We start from the raw sequence: 7,291 nt of genomic DNA, 5'->3' as shown, positions 1-7,291 counted from the left end.
TACCTCAATGGAAGTGGGAAGACATTTCTATGGACTTTGTATCAGGTCTGCCTAAAGGGAAAAGAGGCAATAATGCTATTTGGGTCATAGTGGATAGATTGACCAAGTCTGCTCTCTTCTTGGCTATGAGAAAGACAGATTCGATTGATAAACTGGCACAATTATATGTAAATGAGGTAATAAGATTGCATGGAGTGCCAGTGTCTATAGTATCAGATCGGGATCCTAGATTCACATCTCGATTATGGCCAAGCATACAACGGGCTTTGGGGACAAGATTGAATTTAAGTACAGCATTTCACCCTCAAACTGATGGGCAGACAGAAAGAACAATTCAAACCCTGGAAGATTTGTTGAGGGCTTGCATATTAGAATTTGGGGGCAATTGGGAGGATTATCTACCATTGGTAGAGTTTACTTATAATAACAGCTACCAGGCAACTGTGGGGATGGCACCGTATGAAGCCTTGTATGGAAGAAAATGTCGAACGCCATTATGTTGGGAAGAGGTAGGGGATAGAAAGTTAAATGGACCTGAGATGGTTCAAATCACCACAGAAAAAGTGAAAATCATAAAAGACCGAATGAAAGCGGCTCAAGATAGACAAAAGAGCTATGCAGATGTTCGAAGAAGACCTCTGGAGTTTAATGTGGGTGATCGAGTATACTTGAAGGTCGCTCCCTGGAAACACATGTTAAGATTTGGAATGAAAGGGAAATTGGCCCCGAGGTATATTGGTCCCTATGAAGTCCTTGAAAGGATTGGATCGGTGGCTTACAAATTGGCCTTGCCCTCACATCTAAATAAGATCCATGATGTATTCCATGTTTCGATGTTAAGAAAGGCTGAAGTAGATCCATCTCGAGTCCTACCACAAGTTCCTTTGGAGATTGCAGAAGACTTGACTCTGGAAGTGAAACCAGTGAAGGTGCTCGATTATAGTGAAAAAGAACTGAGGAATAAAAAAATTCCTATGATTAAGGTGTTATGGAGAAGTTCACAAATCGAAGAAGTAACGTGGGAAAGAGAGTCTGAAATGAGAAGGAAGTATCCTGAGTTATTCATAAATACTGGTAAGAATCTAATTTCAAGGACGAAATTTATATAAGGAGGGGAGGATGTAAAACCCCGAATAATATTATTGATAGTAAGAAAAGTCAGGATTATAAAAAAATGAGGAAAATGGATAAATTAAATTATAAGAATGATGATATATTTGAGAATTTGAATTAAAATGTTTTGTTCAAGTGTTAATAAATAAATATACACGAAAATGTTAATGAGATTTTTTTTAGAAGTGAATTTCATGAAACTAAAAGTACCAACGAGTAACTTAGTGAAATTCAATATAACCCGGGGCAAGATTTGGTATAAACATGTACCAAGATTCGAGAAATTTTACCCAAAATCTTAAAAGTTACTGTTGAGGGATATAGAAGAAAAAAAAAAAAGTGCAACAAAAAAATTTAGGGACATGGATAGTATTAAAAAAAGAAAAAAAAAAAGAAAAAAAAGAAAGCTATATATATATGTGCAAGTGTGTGCGGAAGAAAAAGAAATAAGGACATGGATGGTATTTTTAAAAAAGTTAATTATATATATACATGTATAAGTGCAAGTGTGTGTGCGGAAGAAAAAAAAATAAGGACATGGATGGTATTTTTAAAAAAGTTAATTATATATATATGTGAGTGCAAGTGTGTGCTGGAAGGAGAAAGAAAAATAAAAGTAAACTTACCTTTCAAAGAGGAAGAAGAAGCATTCGGGCAGGAGAGGAGTAAAAATAATTCAAGCAAAGAAAGTTTCAATACAAAAGTGTTAAAGTTTTGGCTATTATTTGGTAAAGTGCTCTTACACTTTTAAATAAGATTCTTGGTGAATAAATACTTTAAATTGATTGAATTTTGTGAAATGAGGAATTAGGGTTCATGATAAATTTTGGGGGAAATTATAATTGATTGTGAAATTGTGTTAAGATTGTTGAAGTGAGTAGAGAAAGTAGGAAATTATGGAAATTGAAGCAAAATTTTAGGTGTTCTTGAAGAAGAGATTTTTTTGGAAAAATAATATTAAGAAGAATAAAGTTTAGGAATTTGAATAAGATGATGAGATTATATAGGAAAGAGATGATGTTAATGTTAAAGAGAGAATGGATCATGAATTTTTTTTTTTATGTTTACCTTTAATTTTAAATTTATATATATATATATATATATATATATATATATATATATATATATATTGTTTTGAATGATGAAATATTATGTGTTACAATGCGGAAATTGAAGAATAGGAAGGAAATTTTTATGTTTCTCTCTAAATTTTATTTTGGCAAATGAAATGATAATTGGAAGGAATTTATTTATTGAGTGTTTCGATATGGAAAGTAGATTAATGATGTGATATACATGTCAATTCAGGAGAGGCTGCCAGGCCGACACCACAGCAGGGAACTACGGCTCGAGCTCAGTCGTCAGGTAATTACACGATACCTGAATTTAACATTAGACAATATGTATTTTTTTTTTATCGGATTGATTGTGGTTGACATGTTAGAAATTATTATGTTGTTTACTTGAGAAAATAAGATATGCGATATGATGAATTAATTCCTGAATGAATGGGATTAGTGCCCTGGTGAATGGGCGTTGTAAGAAATTGAGTCCCTGGTTAATGGGATTAATACCCTGGCGAATGGGTAAATTGTTTAACTAATTCCTGATTTAAATGGAATTAGTGCCCTGGCAAATGGGCGAGATGAATAATGAATTCCCTGGTTAATGGGATTCGTACCCTGATGAATGGGTGAAATGTTTTAGTTTTTGGACTGATGATAACCGTGCTTGTTGAATGGATTGGTAGATTATTCTGAAATTTAATTGATATATAATAATACTAGATGAGCAAGTTAATTTAATGATCTTTTGACTAAATTTACAAAAAAAAAAAGGGGAAGAAAGAAAGAAAGTAGAAATAATTTTATAAATGTCTTTAATTTTATTTGTCTAATTGAATTATTGTATTAAATCTATTTTCAGGTACATCCCCCAACAGGACTGAACAGTAGATTAGTTCCTTATATTTTGTTAAATATCATGTTGTAATGAATGAATTTATCCTTTTGTTATGTAATATAATGCGTCTACAATTTATCGAAAGCTTTTTGTGTAGCATAATCTATGTTATGAATTTCTGCTTTAATTATGAACTTATTTCGATTACAATTTCGTTAACGATCCTTATTAATGTACTCCAGTTACTGTTTTTAGAATCATTCTTTAGATTGCATCCATGTAAATATGGGATATTGGATTGTTTAGACATATGTGAATTTAATTATTGAGAAGTTGTGATGTAATGAGAGGGTGATGTCCTGGATGATAGGACAAGTAAGAAATTTGTTAATTGGGGATTGTGGAAGAAAAGTCGATAACTTGGTACCTAATAATATAGAGGAAACTCTGCCGAATTTTTTATGGATTACAAGAAAAAATAAAAAAATCCCTTATTTTAATTGAATTATCATGTCTTTACTATCTGTTTGAATATATAAAATTGGGGTTGTTACACCTACTGAATTACAATATCAACCTTGAATTTTAGTGTCTTTTTCATATTAGTCCTTAGTCTTGAATTTATATAATTTGACCCTTAGTTGACCATTAAACTTTCAATTTTCTTCAATTTCACCCCTGATTTTCATCAATTGGGTCCTCATAGTTCGACGCCTTTTGCATATTGGTCTTTAGCAGTGAATTTTTTCTATTTAACCCCAAAACTTTGATTTTCTTATATGTTTGAAATCTTCATCGGCCTACTTTCTCTATGTTGTCAGCTTTTATTTTATTTTTTATTTTTATTTTTAAAAAAAAATAGAGAATAACCCACAAATAAATTATGAAACAGAATGCTTGGTTGTGTAAAACACATGCAAATGATTTATCATTATTTGGTGTATAGACATAGTTTTAAAGAAATATATGTAAATGATTATAACAAGAGATAAATAGTATGGGAAATCACTGTAGATTAAAAAAACATTTGTTTTGGTGATGGAAAAATTAGCTTGTATGATAGCAAAAGAAATTACTGAGCAGAAGTGGAAGCCTATTCATGCTCCAAAAGGGGAACCTGTTGTTTCTCACCTCTTTATCGCCGATGACATTCTCTTCTTAGCTAAGGCTCGTAATTCTCAGGTAAGACTTATGGGTAGAGTTCTTTCTGATTTTTGTAAAGCTTCTGGGTTGAAAGTGAATTATGAGAAATCTAGAGTTCTGTGCTAGAAGGCAGTGAGTAGAAAGAAACGAGGTAGGATTTCTTAGTCATCTTCTATTAGAGTTACTAATAATCTCGGCAAGTACCTGAGGCTCCCTTAACTTCAAGGGGGAGTTAGACAAGAGGATTTCAATTTTATCTTTGATAGAATTAACAGGAGATTGGCTAGTTGGAAAGGCAAATTGTTGAATAAAGTTATCCGAAGCTTCATTTGGAAGCATGATGACTCGGGGAGGGGGTTACACGGTGACTCGGCCACAGCAATCAGGTGGGCTTGTCATAAGGGAAACTCGTTCTGCTAATGTTTCTCTTTTAGGTAAGCTTATCTGGCATTTGCTTCAGTCATGGAAAATTGTGGGTCGGTCTCCTTCGGCACAAATATGTAAGTACTTCGACTGCAGTTTCATACACATGGAGGTCGGTTTTGAAAGCTCTGTCCTAACTACGGGATGGGTTCATTAACAGAATAGGGACGTGAGATTTGTCCCTGTGGTATGATAAATGGCTGTCAGAGGGTCCCCTTGCTAGTTTGATTCCCGCTGTCAACATTACGGAAAGATGTGTGGATTCAGGATTCATGGCACCTATCCACTCTTAACACTGATTTTCCCGAAGAATTGAAGCACAGAATTATTGCAATTCCCATTTCTCGGACTGTTCATTCGGAACATAAATGGAGATGGCTTTGGCGGTTAAGAGTTCCAGAAAAGATCAGGAACTTGTTTTGGCTTGTGTTCCACGGAAGTTTACCTACTGCTTCCCTTATGGGGGCACGCAATTTAGCTTCTACTGCAATCTGTAAGAGATGCCAAGCAGCGAATGAAGATACAGCCCATTGTATGTATTGGAATCTACAACACTCTACATATCTGTAAAGTTAAGAGAAATACAAGAGAAAAAGGAACTCTGCATGCAGTATATAGAGTTGTAAACAATTCTTGTTTTCCTTTCAAGAAATTCATTCTCTTCTTCTATTGCAAATTTTATCTGCATATTTTACATTCCTCACGTTGGAATTCTACAGTATGCGGGGACTGTGCTGGGGCGAGAAGAATTAAGGTAACCTCGAGGATATGCACTGCTCCCAACTTCTGGACCACATGGATATTGTAGAGCGGATTACGGTGATGGCTGATTCCGATAATGGGTTCTTGTTCCTGGCGGCTTTGTGGTGGATATGGAGGCAGAGGAATTGTTTTGTCCTTGGAGAGTTGTATAAGGGAGATGTTTGGCTCCTAAGGAATATATATTGTGCGGCTGCTGACTTTCATTTGGCTTGGACTACAGGTCTAGCTATTTAACCCGTGTTTTGTTACCTATTTAAATCATTTTAATTTTGAGAAAAAAAATGAGTATGCAAGCTTTTTCAACATGGTTTTTTACCAAAACAATTCTTAAACAATTATTTAGAATAATCACTGCCTATTTAACCCGTGTTTTGTTACCATTTAAATAATTTTAATTTTGAGAAAAAAAAAATAAGTATGCAAGCATTTTCAATGTATTTTTTACTATAAAAAATTCTTAATAAAAAATTAAAAAGCTTATGTATACATCTAATTAAATAAATTGAGAATTATTTATTCTAATAAATATATATAAAAAACAATTGGTAATAATAAGTAAAGATTAAACTAAAAAAAATTAAGAAATACATTTGAATTAAGATATTTAATCTTACAACACGTGTCGTGTATTCAGTTTTTTAATAAATTTATTTCTTTGAATAAATTTTTTATTTAATTAAATTAAGGATTATACATCCCAATAAAATATATAAAAAAAATTGTTAACAATAACTAAATACTAAACTCAAGAAATATAGAGATAGATGTAAAATTAAAATATTTAATCTTGTAATATGAGCTATGGATATAATAACTTTATTTATTAAAATAAATTCTTTGTTTGAAAAACTAATAATAAAATTGATCTTTTGCGGTTCTCAAAAATTATAATAAAAAAAAAACAATTTTGAACACTCTAGGCATCACTAACATGCCAAGATTTTCATTACAAAATAATTATTTAGCAATCAAAATCGTTTACACGAGTGGATTTTCATAATCATTTGTTCATTTTTAAAAAACAAACGTCTTCCAACTAAGAAATTATCAAATATTTTTTACAGAAATGTCAAGATTAATACAATATTAACATTAACAAAAAAAATTAGAGGACGAGGTTATATTCTTCACTTTACACAAAAGACTACTCACTGTAATAGGTTTTTTTTCATTGGGTTTTTTTTTTTAATTTAATTTTTATCTTTTAATATTATATTTAGATTAGATTTTTTTTAATTTATTTTTTATGAGGTCATCTCAATTTCATGTTCTGAATCATAGGTTTTACATGTTAATTCAGTTGACTCAAGTTTTTTTTTTTTTAATTTCATCATTTAACATTAGATTAATTAGAAACTAAGTTTCGTGATTTATTTTGTTTTTCTTTCTATAAGGTTATTATCGTATCATGACTCGGGTCGTGAGTTTGGCAGGGTAACCCAGATTGACTTGAGTTATTTTTTTTCTTTTTTTAATTATTTTTTATTTCAATTTTATTATTTAACACTGGATTGATTGGGAATTGAGTTTTATAATTTATTTCAATTTGCTTTTTATTAGGTTATACTTGTCACATGACTCGATTCATCATTTGACATATTAACCTCAGTTGACTAATGTTATTTTTTGTGTTCTTTAATTGAATTATTTTTTTAATTTTATCATTGAACATTAGATTTAAATTGAGTTTTATAATTTATTTTTATTTACTTTATATGAGGTTATCATGGTCAATGACACAACATGCAGAATTGACCTGATTTGATCTAATATGTTGTTGTTTCAATTTCTATATATAAAAAATAGCATCTTGAATAATTATTTTATGTCAAATTATATTTTTACAAATCATTTAGATTTTTTGACATAAAAATGATCCAACATTGGGGTTTTTTTTTTTACTGTAGTATACTCTAAAAGACATTGGCATTTTAATGCAACAATAAAT

The sequence above is a fragment of the Populus alba genome, chromosome 3 (assembly GCF_005239225.2).
Source record: "Populus alba chromosome 3, ASM523922v2, whole genome shotgun sequence".
Classification (NCBI taxonomy): Eukaryota; Viridiplantae; Streptophyta; class Magnoliopsida; order Malpighiales; family Salicaceae; genus Populus; species Populus alba.
Note: the sequence above shows the minus strand (reverse complement) of the source record.